This window comes from Salvelinus fontinalis, chromosome 2, assembly GCF_029448725.1.
Source record: "Salvelinus fontinalis isolate EN_2023a chromosome 2, ASM2944872v1, whole genome shotgun sequence".
NCBI classification, from domain to species: domain Eukaryota; kingdom Metazoa; phylum Chordata; class Actinopteri; order Salmoniformes; family Salmonidae; genus Salvelinus; species Salvelinus fontinalis.
The window spans coordinates 28,009,470-28,026,392 of record NC_074666.1 but is presented as its reverse complement, the minus strand read 5'-3'; the positions used below and the strand labels follow the sequence as shown (position 1 = coordinate 28,026,392).

Sequence of the window (16,923 nt, the reverse complement as noted above, 5' to 3'; positions counted from 1 at the left end):
CTTTGCCGTCCAGAATCTCCTCCCAAGTCCAGGAGTCCTGTGGTTTTTTCCGCTGCTGTTGCCGCCCTTCTCCACTCCGCTTGGTCCTTTGGTGGTGGGTGTTTCTGTTACGGCTTTCATATTCCTCCTCCTCGGACGAGGAGAGGCGAGAAGGATCGGACCAATACGCGGAGTGGTTAGTGTCCATAATTTATTAGCATCGAACTGAACACTATATGAAGCAAGATAACAAATAGAAAATCAAACCGACAAACAGTCCCGTGTGGCACAACGACTACACGGAAGACAAACACCCACAAAACACACGTGAAACCCAGGCTGCCTAAGTATGATTCTCAAACAGGGACAACGATTGACAGCTGTCTCTGATTGAGAATCATACCCGGTCGAACACAAACATCCCAACATAGAAAATCAAACATAGACAAACCCACCCAACTCACGCCCTGACCAACTAAATAAATACAAGAAAAGGAAAACAGGTCAGGAACGTGACAGATTCATTAGCCATGATTTCCAACAGTGAACAGCATGTATTAAAAGGAAGTGTGGTAAACATAAATTACCACCTGGATACAGCAATTCAACACGGAGGACGCAGCATTATGTGCGGGAGGAGCTCTACTGACCTAGAAAAATCCCAGAGGCAGAGACACCTCTTTTGTTAACAAAGAGAATGGAAGAGTTACCTCATTCAACCCATCATGAAATACAAAGAAAAACTTGAGCAAACACCTCTGGGAATTCAAACAGCCTTTGTCCATTTGCAAATGTAACCCTAATAGAAAAGTAAATCAGAAGCCATCAAATCAAATACAACCGAGGAGGAACTATTAACCATGTGTTTAAACGAGAGGAATGTGATTGACATGTTGAGGTCAGATGAAAGAGTTCATTAGCCATGTACTATTAAGCCCCATGATTGAACCCCTTTCATCTTAGCTTCAGGTCTGCAGTGTCTGAATCATAGCCTAGAGGTTAAGAGCATTGGGCTAGTAATTTAGAGGTTACTGGTTCAAATCCTTGAGCTTGCAAGGTGGGAAAATCTGCTGTTCTTCCCTTGAGGCAGTTAACCCCCCAACAACACCTGCTCCCCAGGTGCTGATGACATGGATGTTGATTAAGACAGGGTTGGGTTAAATGCGGAAGGCACATTTCTGTTGAATGCATTCAGTTATGCAACTGACTAGGTATCCCCCTTTCCCTTCTTTAAAATCTGAGATACCCTCCTTTTCCATCTTCCACTTTCAGATGTAGTAAACTACAGCAGGCACCAACCTTTTTGATCAAATTAAATGAAACCAATGAACCAAGATCAAATGCATCCACTCTTACACCAAGATAGTATTCCATGCAAAAATCTTTCCAATAATCTTGAGTGGGGGAACAACACATCATTCTTTCCTTTACTCCAATTAAAAGAATAGAGGTCTGTGGGCTGGAAATGTAAAAAAGAATATATATATATATATATACTGTATATTGTCTGTGCAATTATGAAAGTTGGTGGCCATTTTCCGTTCATTGCGGTTCAGTATGTCTGAGAATGGTGACTCTGAGCCCATTTCCATTGGGCCGAGATCCAGTTCTTATTCCATACGTTCACTGACTGACATACAGAAGCGGCCTGAGAAGGGGCCAACATGGATATTACATTTCACATAGCTCTCTTCATCTAAATGAAATCCATGCGCTCAGGCGAGGAAAACTGATAGGAAAATCCAATAAGAGTTGTAAACTGTGATAAAATTATGAGCCAAAAAAAACATTTTTTTTTCTCATAATACATTTCAAAGCTCAACAAATTAACCAAAACACTTTATGGTATTTATGACATTGACATGAAAATGGTTTCTTGATTGTGCCTGCTGCTTGTCACCATGCCCAATAAGATTATGCACAATAAATCTTTACTATGGCTCCCTTCATTACTCAGAGGGTTCGCTTAACTCAAAGATTATATTTTAGGCACAATTGATACCTACTTCAAATTTAATCTTCCCTTTTGTTGTTGAGGGGTTTTTCCAATCAAGTCTCAACTTTACCTCATACCCGTGTCAAAGAATGAATCAATAACTCCGTATTTCAACTTCATATTCATCGTCTCCAGCACCACCCCAACATCAACATGTGAAAATGGTGCGTTTCTATGTTTCGTAGTAAAAAGATGGAGAAAGATAAGTGTTTCCAATTGTGACGTTTCCCTTTAAGGAAAAGCCACGCAGTAGCATATTCACACTGTCAATGGTTCACCTTCACACAGACACACACACATTCAATGGTATTCAGAGAGTTATAATTTATATTGAAGCAGCCATCTTTAATCTTACAATCTTTTAACTCTTAAACCTGTCAAGATTTCACTGCTGAGAATGGTTTGGGCGGGAGCTGCTGGTCATAGATCTGAACCCTTTTATTAAAAAAGTGACTTATTAGGTCTTCATCAAGGATGTAATTCCATGAGAGGTGAGAGGTAGCCAAAGATGGCATAAGGTTATTAAATCTAGGCTGAAGTGTCAGTGACACATACGGTGAAAAAAGGAAAAGAGAATGTGAGACTAAACACATATGACATGAAGTGTTTCAGGCTGATGATATACTTTAAGGGTCGAGGGGGTGATTTGATTGTACTTGACTCTCAACACAAACCAATCATAATGTGATGTTTCTGTGATATGTAATGCCAGTGTTTTCCCCAATCTACATTACCCCGGTCTAAATTATATTAGGCTCATATTTTCTACTTGTCTTCAGCTTTGTTTTTGGACAAGCCTACGTGGCCTCATGAATAATAGATTCAAAGCCATCATTTACTCGTCAACTAAGGAGGATTCTTGTAACACTTTTACTGTAATATTTAAATCTTGAATTAGTGTAATTTGAAATGTCAAAACACGTCAACTTGGTCATGATTTGTGATAAACGTAGAACTAGCCTATAGGGTGCCAAATGTTCTTTTTAAACACAACATAATTTGCCCAGGGTTTTTTCTGGCTCACGATCATTTCTTATCATAGAGTACTTATTCACTTAGCCTTTACAAACCAATACCGCCAATCAAATCTGGGTCGTCAATAGTTACCACAGCTACAAAGTCATCATTATGGCTCAACCCTGCATAGTATTTCTACAATTTATTTTCTTAAATTCTGACTTTAAACCTACCCCAAACCCTAACCTTAACCACACTGCTAACCTTATGCCTAAGCCTAACTTTAAATCTTAAATCAATACCAAAAAAGCTCATTTTTGTTTTCATTTATTTTTACAATATAACCTCTGACTTTGTGACTGTACTAACTAGTGACAACCATCAATCTGGAAAGAGAATTCCTCTTTGACTTTACTTCCTGGATCAATGTGCTTCTCCATGATTAAACTAGTCAACTAACTAAACCCTGTCTTGAGTGAAAAGGAAACATCAGAGAGATTCACCTCCATTGGCTCCCAAAGCCAAACAATGGGAGGGACATCTCACGCATTCACTGACCTTCTCCAACCAACATCCACTGAGGTGAAGAAATAATAATGTCCCATGACTAAACTGGTGAGAAATGACATTGGCAGATAATGAATTCATATGGTTTCATAAACTAGGCCTACTTAGCTACCCATCTACTCAGGTTGCTGACAGAAGAAGCCAAATTATTATATGGAAATGTCATATGACAGATGTCAAACCTTTGAAATCATGATGTGAAAATTAATCAAAATTTAAATATTTGCAAATGCAACATTTACATGAAGTATTGTACAGCAATTATAGGTACATTAATTTTACAGACTCCTCAGATGACAAGTCACTGACCAAGGCATTGAGCTAGATCCTTATGCAGCATACCACCCTGCATACCACTGCAGGCTTGCTTCTGAAGCTAAGCAGGGTTGGTCCTGGTCAGTCCCTGGATGGGAGACCAGATGCTGCTGGAAGTGGTGTTGGAGGGCCAGTAGGAGGCACTCTTTCCTCTGGTCTAAAAAATATCCCAATGCCCCAGGGCAGTGATTGGGGACACTGCCCTGTGTAGGGTGCCGTCTTTCGGATGGGACGTTAAACGGGTGTCCTGACTCTCTGAGGTCATTAAAGATCCCATGGCACTTATCGTAAGAGTAGGGGTGTTAACCCCGGTGTCCTGGATAAATTCCCAATCTGGCCCTCAAACCATCATGGTCACCTAATAATCCCCAGTTTACAAAAGGCTCATTCATCCCCCTCCTCTCCCCTGTAACTATTCCCCAGGTCGTTGCTGCAAATGAGAACGTGTTCTCAGTCAACTTACCTGGTAAAATAACGGTAAAATAAATAAATAAAATAACATCCAGAGCTTGCTAAAAGCCTTACTGGAAGTTCCCAAAATACATAATTTAAATAATTTCAAGATCCCTCACTTGATTAATTGACCAGACATGATTTGACAAGGCACTAAGCCTCCTCAACCAATCAGTTACCATGCAAGTGCCAAAAGCACTATGTTCTAATCAACGTAAACATGGTTTTAAAACGATGTTTCTCAAAACAGACAACTCTTACACTTGCAAGGACACACTCTACTTGTAAATCTATAGGCTACCCATGAGCTGAACTGTCATGGAGCCTTTTAAGAAAATTAATAACTACGTTGGGGAATACACAAAGGACATATAACAATTCTCTATGAAAACAACATATAATGCATATAAATTAAAATTGATAATAGTTAGCCTACTCTATTTGTATTTTGACACCGTCAGAAGCAGTAGCCTACAGATCTATTCATCCAAAATGGATGCAAAACCAACCGGTAAACGTTTTCATTTTCACAAGACTAGTGACAAAAAATGCAAAGGACATAAACATTTTACATACCTTGAAAACAAGACTTTAGTTGACATAAAGAGCCATACTTTACTTTTGTCGGTACTCATTTTCCCACATAGCCTACTGGGCAATTCACTGAGCCAAGTAAGCTATCCTAAGCTTGACTCACCACAAACGCATCGCGAAAAGACCATAAATTATTGCATGCATACGCTGCCTAAGTATTATTCGAAATCCGATTCATGAAACAATCCCTATTCGGTACATACACTGTACAAGATATCGGGAGTAATCGTTTTCAGGTCTATGCTCTGTCTGTTTTCCTCTAACACTCAACCTCCGTTGGCAGTCCCTTGTAAACAGGACTGAGCCGCTGCGAACAGGGAAAGTAGGTCAGTCGGTAGCTCAATACTTAGCTAAGGACATCATTAGCAACCGGCTGTACAACACACGACTAGGAGTATACATAGTGAGAAAAATAATAGTTCGGATAATACTAACACTTGAACGGCATTTAGGTCACATTATTCTGAATTCGAACGTCTGTATTAATTTCGGTGCCGAGTTTATTCCATGAAACGTAGCCAACATCATGGGGTAGAGAGCGGGACATGTAGTATCTCTGATAGGTTCGAGGTTTGCTGTCAATGGGTTTGGCTCCCGATCACTGTAATAACGTTTATAGTAATGTTGCTAATGACGTATACAATCGAGGCCTCACCTTCGTGTTATCTGTTTCATGTAGCCTGTAGGCTGGCAATTCATGACATGGTGACAAATCAGGTTAGGTTGTCTATCAAATATTGTAATTACAATTTGATCCTGAAAAGTTCTGAGATGAAGATGAATGACATTTTACCTTTTGCAGTAGGCCAACATACTGTACAAGGGGAAATAATTTTCACAATTCTTAGGCCTATTCTAATCAAATATCTTGCCCTAACTGCAGTAGAGCTACAAGACAGAAAAAAAGCCATATTACAACATGTCATAATTGCATTGTTTGCTCTATAGCCTATTAGTGCACATGCCTTGCCACCGTGATATAAAGGCCTAAGGCCGAGACAATAAGAAGACCCAGCGGCAGAATAAATCCACATCTTTGTTTCATCACAAAACCGGAGAGCAACCACTGTCCGGTGAAGTCCACAAAGCATATTGCATGTAACAAAGAGTTACATGACCTACAGCATGGTCAAGAAAGTACATGTTTCCGAAATGTTCTGACTACTAAACAACTATTGATTTAGAACCACCGAGAGTTACTGCAAGTTGCAAAGAAAACAGGAGCTGCCGCCACTATTCCAGCACCATTTCAACTTCAACATTTCAACATCAAATAACATATGCTTAGTCTAATACAAGGACAACTAAAACATAGGAAAAACAATTTAGTCCAATCAACGTAAGCTAAATACAGTATGATGTTGCTGTCCATGGTTCTGATTTGTGTGTGTGTATGTGTGTATGTGTGTTCGTACAAGTAGAAAAAACATGTTGACTCACCCTACTTGTAGAGAAACGCCAATGCCATCCTCCTCTCTTTCATGTTGATGAAATGGTCTATGACTGTCATACAGTACACTTTTATATTTTTGTTGTCCTAGGCTACCTGGCTAAAATGCTTGCTCGCTAACCTAACTTTCTTTCATGGGCAACGTTAGATAGTTAACATAAGGCTTCTACATCTAGCTACATATTGTCACGACTTCTACCGAAGTCGGTCCCTCTCCTTGTCCGGGCGGTGTTTGGCGGTAGACGTCACCGACCTTCTAGCCATCGCTGATCCATTTTTCATTTTCCATTGTGTCTGTCACGTTCCCTGAGTTGTCCCCGCATTCCCAGCATAAGGCGCTCGTCGATTCAGGCGCGGCCGGGAATTTTGTTGATAGAGCTTTAGCCTATAGTTTAGGGATCTCCATTGTTCCCGTGGATGTGCCCTTCCCCATTCATGCCTTAGATAGTCGACCATTAGGGTCAGGGTTGATTAGGGAGGTCACCGCGCCTTTGGGCATGGTGACGCAGGGGGGTCATACGGAGAGAATGAGTCTCTTCCTTATTGACTCTCCTGCGTTTCCCGTCGTGCTGGGCCTACCCTGGTTAGCTTGTCAATAACCCACTGTTTCTTGGCCACAGAGGGCTCTCACGGGGTGGTCGCGAGAGTGCTCAGGTAGGTGTTTAGGGGTTTCCGTTGGTGCTACTACGGTGGAGAGTCCAGACTAGGTTTCCACCGTATGCATTCCCCCTGAATATGCCGATTTGGCTCTCGCCTTCTCCAAAAAGAAGGCGACTCAATTACCACCTCATCGACGGGGCGATTGTGCGATAGATCTCCTGGTAGAAGCTGCACTTCCCAGGAGTCACGTGTATCCCCTCTCACAGGCAGAGACGGAGGCTATGGAAACATATGTCTCTGAATCCCTGTGTCAGGGGTACATTTGGTCCTCCACTTCACCCGCCTCAAGTTAATTTTTTTGTGAAGAAGAAGGAGGGGGGTCTGCGCTCGTGTATTGACTAGGTCTGAATCAGATCACTGAGGTATAGTTACCCGCTACCGCTCATAGCCACAGCGATAGAGTCAATGCACGGGGTGCGCTTCTTCACCAAATTAAATCTCAGGAGCGCTTACAACCTGGTGCGTATCCGAGAGGGAGACGAGTGGAAGGCGGCTTTCAGTACCACCTCTGGGCACTATGAGTACTTCGTCATGCCGTACAGGTTGATGAAGGCGTCATCAGTCTTCCAAACCTTTGTAGACAAGATTTTCAGGGACCTGCACGGGCAGGGTGTAGTGGTGTATATTGATGACATTTTGATATACTCCGCTACACGCGCTGAGCATATGTCCCTGGTGCGCAGAGTATTTGGTTGCCTGTTGGAGCATGAACTTTACGTCAAGGCTGAGAAATACCTGTTCTTCCAACTGTCCATCTCCTTCCTAGGGTATCGTATTTCCACTACAGCGGTGGAGATGGAGAGTGTTATCATTGCAGTCGTGCGTAATTGGCCGACTCGCACCACGGTAAAGGAGGTACAGCAGTTCTTAAGGTTTGCCAACTACTACCGGAGGTTTATCTGAGGTTTTGGTCAGGTAGCAGCTCCCATTAACTCACTGCTGAAGGGGGGCCCCGGTGCGCTTGCAGTGGTCAGCTGTGGCGGACAGGGTTTTTAGTCACCTGAGGGCTCTGTTTACCTTGGCTCCCGTGTTGGCCCAACCGGATCCCTCTTTGGCGTTCATAGTGGAAGTGGACGCGTCCGAGGCTGGGATAGGAGCTGTGCTCTCTCAGTGCTCGGGTACACCACCGAAGCTCCGCCCCTGTGCCTTCTTCTCGAAGAAGCTCAGCCCGGCGGAGCGAAACTATGTGGGGGACCGGGAGCTGTTGGCTGTCGTCAAGGCCTTGAAGGCGTGGAGACATTGGTTTGAGGGGGCTAGACACCCTTTTCTCATCTGCACTGACCACCGCAATCTGGAGTACATCCGGGCGGCGAGGAGACTGAACCCTCGCCAGGCAAGGTGGGCCATGTTTTTCAACCGTTTTGTGTTTACCCTTTCCTACAGACCAGGCTCCCAGAACATTAAGGCAGACGTGTTGTCCCGGCTGTATGACACAGAGGAGAGGCCCATGGATCCTACTTCCATACTCCCCGCCTCTTGCCTGATGGCGCCGGTAGTGTGGGAGCTGGACGCGGACATTGAGCGGGCGTTACGTGCAGAGCCCGCTCCCCTCCAGTGTCCAGCTGGGCGTCTGTACGTTCCGTCTGCTGTCCACGACTGGCTGATCTATTGGGCCCACACGTCACCCCCCTCTGGTCATCCTGGGATCGGTCGGACGGTGCGCTGTCTTAGTGGGAAGTACTGGTGGCCCACTTTGGCTAAGGATGTGAGGGTTTCCTCCTGCTCGGTGTGCGCCCAGTGTAAGGCTCCTAGGCACCTGCCCAGAGGTAAGTTACAACCCTTACCCGTTCCACAACAGCCGTGGTCGCACCTGTCGGTAGATTTCCTGACCAATCTTCCTTGTCGTTGTGGATCGTTTTTCTGAGTCCTGTCGTCTCCTCCCTTTGCCCGGTCTCCCTACGGCCCTACAGACTGCGGATGCCCTGTTTACACACGTCTTCCGGCACTACGGGGTGCCTGAGGATATAGTGTCTGATCGGGGTCCCCAGTTCACGTCAAGGGTCTGGAGGGCGTTCATGGAACGTCTGGGGTACTCGGTCAGCCTTACCTCAGGTTTTCACCCCGAGAGTAACGGGCAGGTGGAGAGAGTTAACCAGGATGAGGGTAGGCTTCTGAGGTCTTATTGCCAGGACCGGCCGGGGGAGTGGGCAGCGTTCGTGGCCTGGGCAGAGATGGCCCAGAACTCGCTCCGCCACTCCTCCACTAATCTCTCTCCCTTCCAGTGTGTATTGGGGTATCAGCCGGTTCTGGCTCCTTGGCATCAGAGTCATACCAAGGTTCCTGCGGTGGACGACTGGTTCCGGCGCGCGGAGGAAACATGGGACGCCGCCCATGTCCACCTTCAGCGCGCCGTGCTGCGCCAGAATGTTGGCGCAGACTGTCACCGCAGTGAGGCCCCGGTGTTCGCACCGGGGACCGGGTCTGGCTCTCGACCCGAAACCTGCCCCTCCGCCTGCCCTGTTGGAAGCTGGGTCCGCGGATGTGGGGCCATTTAAAGTCCTGAGGAGAGTGAACGAGGTTTGTTACAGGTTACAGCTTCCCCCCAATTACCGCATTAACCCCTCGTTCCATGTGTCTCTCCTCAGGCCGGTGGTGGCTGGCCCGCTCCAGGAGTCTGAGGTGCGGGAGGTTCCTCCGCCCCCTCTGGACATCGAGGGGGCCCCGGCGTACTCTGTTTGTTCCATACGTCGGGCGAGGGGCCTTCAGTACGTTGTGGACTGGGAGAGGTATGGTCCGGAGGAGAGATGCTGGGTTCCGGTGGAGGACGTTTGGATCCTTCAATGCTGCGAGAGTTCCACCGTCTCCATCCGGATCGCCCTGCGCCTCGCCTTCCGAGTCGTCCCCGAGGTCGGTGTCGACGCGCGGGGGGTACTGTCACGACTTCCGCCGAAGTCGGTCCCTCTCCTTGTTCGGGCGGTGTTCGACGTCACCGATCTTCTAGCCATCGCTGATCCATTTTTCATTTTCCATTGGTTTTGTCTTGTCTTCCTTCACACCTGGTTCTAATCCCATCAATTACATGTTGTCTATTTAACCCTCTGTTTCCACTCATGTCTTTGTCGGTGATCGTTTGATTATATGTTATGTGCAAGTTATGTTATATGTTATGTGCAAGACGGGTTTTGTACCCACTTTTATTATTTTGAATATTTTGGTTTTCGGAGTTTTGTGAGCACTTATTAAACGACTCCGTTTATACCAAGTTCGTTTTCCTTCGCCTGACTTCCTTGCCACCAGCACGCACCCATTGCACATATTGAACTTCCATCCTCTCAGTCCAGAGGCACAATGTATTTTATGCTTGGATCAGAATCGCCGGTATAATCACTGGCCAGTACGGAGAATTTAGTAAAACCACAAGTCCAAATCCCTATCTCCATCCATGGTTAATTTAGGAAAGGGACCATTTTAGCTAGCTAGCTAGCCACCAGAGGACAACAACACAACAAGATGCAACAATTCAAGTTGTTTCTATCGATGATGTATTTCTCTTTAATAGGAGTGAAGCCAAATTCAAACTGGCTTCCCTTGACACTTGTTTGTGGTGTGGAGTTGAGCTCACTCAGTTTAGCTCAATGATGATTGGCTATTATTTTATACTTTTTTTAATCAAGGGAGACCAAATGCTCACTGGCATCTCTTCCATTCAATGCTACTGGCAGCAACAACGTCATACTCTTTATGACCAGACCGCATCAGATAGATGGCCTACACATACAGAGACAGAGGGGCGCTGTTTTGTTCGCTCGGATGCTTTCTCCGTTGAGATACTGTATATACACAACCCAGTTATGTGAAATAGCCCAAGATCTGATAAACTGTCACAACCACACACAAACCCACATTTACAGTGCACATATAGCGACCCACAGATTCAGATTCTACATACTCTCCTGTATTTTTTTAACAAAAACATTATTCAGTAAGGTCAGTGTCCAGTTCCATGAATACCCTGTGCATGAAATGTCCCTTCACCACTAGCCTCGCTTGTTCACTTCCGCTACACTGGAAATATTGATATATCAATAAATGTGTTTGGAAGCTGCTCTTATCTATTAACAAACACATGTTACTCAATGCTTTATGAATATCAAAACGCAGGCTACTGTACACATATATGTAGTGATATATTACACACATGCAGCCACCTGTGAGGGACATGACAGATGGAAGGACTACTCATGCCAATCACAACCGAGTCACACACAGTCTAAGCACTGTATCACATACACTCTCAATTTAACAATGATATTCAAATTCATTAAACCACCTTTCTGTCCTAGGTTAAGTCTGTTCCCATAGACCTGTTCCACAGTTATTTTCTGTTGCGTCAAAATAATTTGAATCACTCATCTGTATTTTATATTTATTTTTTAAACTAGACAACTTACAATTTGCATTTGTTGCCGGGGTCCAGATGACATTTAGTCCACAACACACAGCTTTCGACAGCCTCCTCATGAAAAGAGAATCATATGAATGAGAAGGCTTCCCAAGACATAACAGCCGTAACTACCTAACTGGCTGCAATAAAACCTTATTACGTTGTTTGTCTGAGAAATTGAACATCAGGACACACATGCACGTTTAAACTTGTCAGTAAATGAATAACTAATTACAGCCATAAGCTTCCTGTACAAAAATGTCAGATGTCTGCAGCTAAAGTCTCAGGGGTGGAAATTTGTTCTTTCTATACAGGCTTCAGCTCCAAGACCTGTCTACGAACTCATACTGGATACAAAACAGGACTGTTTCTTTCCTTTTGAGACCTTTGGAAATACTGTGAAGCACAAGCTGGATAATACAAGGCTTGGTTTTCAATGCCAGCAATAGTCAAACCGATAGAGCAAAATCAGAGCAAAATCCGATTCAAAAGTCCCTTAGTACTTAGTATGCACATTCACACCAGGGGAGTCACTTCTTCACTCACTGATGGCAAGACATGCTCTCTCTTCTGCTTCTGTAATCAAATCACATTTTATTGGTCACATACACATATTTAGCAGATGTTAGTGCGGGTGTAGCAAAATGCTTGTGTTCCTAGCTCCAACAATGCAGTAGTATTTAACAAGTCACACAAATATAAAAGTAAAGGAATGGAATTCAGAATTATATAAATATTAGGACGAGCAATGTCGAAGTGGCATTGACTAAAATACTGTAGAATAGAATACAGTAAATACATATTAGATGAGTAAAGCAGTATGCAAAGACTATAAAAGTGACTAGTGTTCCATCATTAAAGTGACCAGTGATTCCATGTCTATGTGTATAGGGCAGCAGCCTCTAAGGTGCAGGGTTGAGTAAGCGGGTGGTAGCCGGCTAGTGGTGGCTATTTAACAGTCTGATGGCCTTGAGATTGAAAAACAGCTTCTATGTCGGTCCCAGCTTTGATGCACCTGTACTGACCTCGCCTTCTGGATGATAGCGGGGTGAACAGGCTGTGGTACGGGTGGTTGATGTCCTTGATTTTTTTTTTGGCCTTCCTGTGACATTGGGTGCTGTGAGAACAGGCAGTGTGCCCCCGGTGATGCGTTGGGCCTCTGGAGAGCCCTGCGGTTGTGGGAGGTGCAGTTGCCGTACCAGGCGGTGATACAGCCCTACAGGATGTTCTCAATTGTGCATCTGTAAAAGTTTGTGAGGGTCTTAGGGGCCAAGACAAATTTCTTCAGCCTCCTGAGGTTGAAGAGGCGCTGTTGCGCCTTCTTCACCACACTGTCTGTGTGGGTGGACCATTTCAGATTGTCAGTGATGTGTACGCCGAGGAACTTGAAGCTTTCCACCTTCTCCACTGCGGTCCCGTCGATGTGCATATGAGCATGTTCTCTCTGCTGTTTCCTGAATTCCACAATCAGCTCTTTCGTTTTGTCTCCATTGCCATGTCCTGTGTATCTAAATAATCATGAGATAATTTTCTGTTTTATTCTATTTAATTATATTTTATAAACTTTTGCCTATTGCAGTAGTAATATATTAATAACACAATAACTCTTAATCTCGTAATGCAAGTTTATGCAGAAATTCTGGCAGGTTTTAGATGCCTGATTTCCCTTCAACAATCATTCAGTCAGAGACACAGAGACACACCACCCCCTATTTGTCTAGTTCAAGACACAATCCTAACCTGAAATGAGGAATTTTGCCCTTACTTTTAGAACCTAGTACACCTTACATACTGTATATGTATCGCACTTGCATCTACACACTTGTGTCATAGACCATAATAAGCAAGACTACAGTTATGAACAACCTACAATTCTCTTCCACTGTCTATTAATTTTCTTTATTATCAGACTAATGTTCTTTCATTAAAGCCGTAAACTACACTAGGCCTAGCTCATAATGAATGATAAATGAACATTTACATGTGGGTCTATTGTATTAGAGGAGATGAGGAAAGTCTAACTAATTAAACAATGTAGGAGCCTATAATTAAGGTGACCTGTTTTGAATTGAACTATTAGACACTTTTTTATAACACGGAAAACACAAATGACAGCTCAATTAAAAATCAGAGGCTTCCAGGCTGTGAAGAGCATTTGTGTTACCGGCTACAGCAATGGCTTTCCATATAATCTCTGAGTAGTGAAAAAAATGACTGACAGTTGACTCATTAACCACTGTTCTTACAGGTCTGCGAAAACAACGCTGCTCAAAGGCATAATTAAAGAAATATAACTATTTTCAGAGTCCCATGCTTAATTAATATCAAGGGAATATGGTTAATTGCAAGTATGTTTCATTAATTACAGTACCCTTTAACAAGTTGTTGTGCATGTGGTTTCATTCATCTGCATACAGTATAAACAGACTAATTTACTCATAAGGCAAATAATATTGCTGACTTTACCCTTGCTATTTTGCAAGCATTTGTGACAATGTTAAGCTGACTCTTAGAATTATAGTTGTCCATTAGATTAGAAAAAATTATTGCTCTTTCAATGAACCATAATGCCATCATTGTAATGATATATATTTTATTAGATATAAAAATGTGCCCGTATTGGAGTTGACGGGGCCAGTTTTTAAATCAGCATTATTCAAAAACACTACATAACCAAAAGTATGTGGACATCTGCTCGAACATCTCATTCCGAAAATCATGAATATTGACTTGGTCCCCCATTTTGCTACTATAACAGTCTCCACTCTTCTGGGAATGCTTAACACTAGATGTTGGAACATTGCTGTGGGGACTTGCTTCCATTCAGCCACAAGAGCATTAGTGAGGTAGGGGCACTGATGTTGGGCGATTAGGCCTCACAGTCAGCATTCCAATTGATCCCAAAGGTACTCGATGGGGTTGTAGTCAGGGCTCTGTGCAGTTCTTCTCAAGTTCTTCCACACCAACCTCGACAAACCATTTCTGTATGGACCTCGCTTTGTGCACAGGGGCATTGTCATGCTGAAACAGGAAAGGTCCTTCCACAAACTGTTTCCACAAAGTTGAAAGCACAGAATCGTTTAGAATGTCACTGTATGCTGTAGTGTTAACATGTCCCTTCACTGGAACTAAGGGGCCTAGCCCGAACCATGAAAAACAGCTCCAGACCATTATTCCTCCTACACCAAACTTTACAGTTGGCACTATGCATTCGGGCAAGTAGCATTCTCCTTACATCCACCAAACCCAGATTGGTCCGTCGGACTGCCAGATGGTAAAGCGTGATTCATCGCTCCAGAGAACACGTTTCTACTGCTCCAGAGTCCAACGGCGGCGAGCTTTACACCACTCCAGCTGACATGTGGCATAGCACATGGTGAACAATTTTTTTATTTTTTTTATTTTTATTGAATATTAAAACATAGAATCTACTTGCAGTGAAGCCGTCCAGCATTTACATTACATTCAGTCATCTAACAGACTCCCATCCAGAGCGACCTGATGTGTTTGAAAGGTGGCATCCTATGATGATGCCATGTTTAAAGTCACTGAGCTCTTCAGTACAGGACGTTCTACTGCTAATGTTTGTTTATGGAGATTGCATGGCTGTGTGCTCGATTTTATACACCTGTCAGTAACGGGTGTAGCTGAAATAGCCAAATTCACTAATTTGAAGGGATGTCCACATCCTTTTGGCCATGTAGTGTATATTGACCATAGTTTTGATTAAAATAAGGTTATCAGAGTAAAACCGAAAAAAACATTCACTCATGCTTGTCAAAAATGTACCCTTGTTGCATGATGATCCCAGAGTGAACTGATTCCAGGACGATGATGCTGTATCACACTGAAATAACTGTCCTATGCCAGTGGCCAACAAGTCTGAGGCATTTATGATTCATAAAGATCACCCACATTTTACTGCATTATTCACCATCCGCCTACGTAGAGATTAGTTCCTCTGTTATGTAGGTCAGGCGATTGGATAATGGGATGACACTCAGTGTTCATAAATGGTCCCCTTCTACGTAATAAATTGAGGGACTGCAGCGTGTGTCACAGCTGTACCTAAAGCCCAGCTGTTACCCTCAGATCTTAGAAAAAAGAGAGTGTCTTTTAACATTGCAATCAATGAGATGTTGAGCCAAACTGCCTCTAGCAGGCATCTGTGATGCTGGTGTCGTGATGTCATCACAGTCGTCATTTGAAGCACTGACTGTCATTAATTACTGGGCTCATCTGCATGATCCCTGCCAAAATAAAAGTTAAATAAAATAAAATGTATCAGGCTGTGGTACTTCGGTTCTCTCTGTGTTCCCATGGAAACATTGTGTGGTGGAAACGCATGCGGTCCTCTCTTTTCCATCAGCCAACGCAGTTCTTCCCCTCAACTCACTGACTCAAAGCAGAGTCCTACCATAGGTACAAAATTATTGGAAGTTAGTCTCAGAATGGCCTTGTTTCCACAAGACCGAGGCCTGGCTTTCTACAGAGGACTGGCTTTCTACAGAGGACTGGCTTTCTACAGAGGACTGGCTTTCTACAGAGGACTGGCTTTCTACAGAGGACTGGCTTTCTACAGAGGACTGGCTTTCTACAGAGGACTGGCTTTCTAAAGTCTGATGCAATCCTAACCTAAACCTTTTAAATGTAGCCTCATCATCATTGTTGGCAAAACTAAGAGTAAATTGTTGATAAATATTTAATGTAATTGACGTTCACAAGGCTTAACATTGTTTAACATAGCTTTTCTTTCTTTGCAAAATGAAACGCCCCATGTCCCATCTCATCTGGCAAAAGGTCATCCTGTCCTTATGACCGTCTGAAATCTATTGTGTAGACAATGTTTCCAAATGAGACACCTTTGGAAGCCTTGAGGCAGCAGGTATCATGCGAGTGGAGAGCAGCTTACAGGTCTAAAAATCACAAATCAAATCCAGACTGTACCTCAGAATTAATTTCATGCCATGCATGCATGAACTGCATATGCTCAGTATGTTTACATATTCCACATCAAGATAAACTGAGGATATCTGATCTTATCATGCAGCTTAACAGAAAGTAACTGGATGGTTTGCTTAAGCATAAACTGCATTTGACACTAATGGACCTTACAATAAGTAAACAAGCAGCCTACAAAGCATGCAATCAATGTATTTGTTATCTTCAAAATGATGAGTGACATGAATATAGTCATTGACCAAGAAATGAACAATCATTACGTGGCAAAAATATACATCCAAAGGTAAATATTCATAAATAATCTATTGGTAACAGCAAAACCATAGATTTTAGTAGACACTCTTATCCAGAGTGACTTAAAGGAGCAATTAAAAGCCTTGCTCAAGGGCACATCAACAGACGTTTCACCTAGCCGGCTCGGGGGAATCAAACCAGCGGCCTTTCAGTTACTGGCCCAACGCTCTTAACAGCTAAGCTACCTGCCGCCCTATATAATTCAGATAACTCTAAGGAATGCCTTATTCTGAGATGCTTGATTGTACTAATCTGGTTCAATCAATTAAGACATGTTCAGATTCAACAATAATTCAGAGAGCGAGCTAATAG

At 43.4% G+C, this 16,923-nt stretch overlaps 1 protein-coding gene across 2 annotated transcripts in view; it reads right to left on the bottom strand.

Annotated features, from left to right (window-relative positions):
* Positions 1-16,923, bottom strand: part of npas2 (neuronal PAS domain protein 2) — a 76,487-nt gene that overhangs the window by 43,913 nt on the left and 15,651 nt on the right. The window contains exon 1 of one of the 2 annotated variants that reach the window (XM_055869519.1): positions 4,844-5,465. The exons of the other annotated variant lie outside the window; for it this stretch is intronic. The gene's annotated coding sequence lies outside the window, so the exon portion shown is untranslated. Of the gene's footprint in view, positions 1-4,843; positions 5,466-16,923 lie in introns of those variants that run through there. 2 annotated transcript variants of the gene reach the window in all.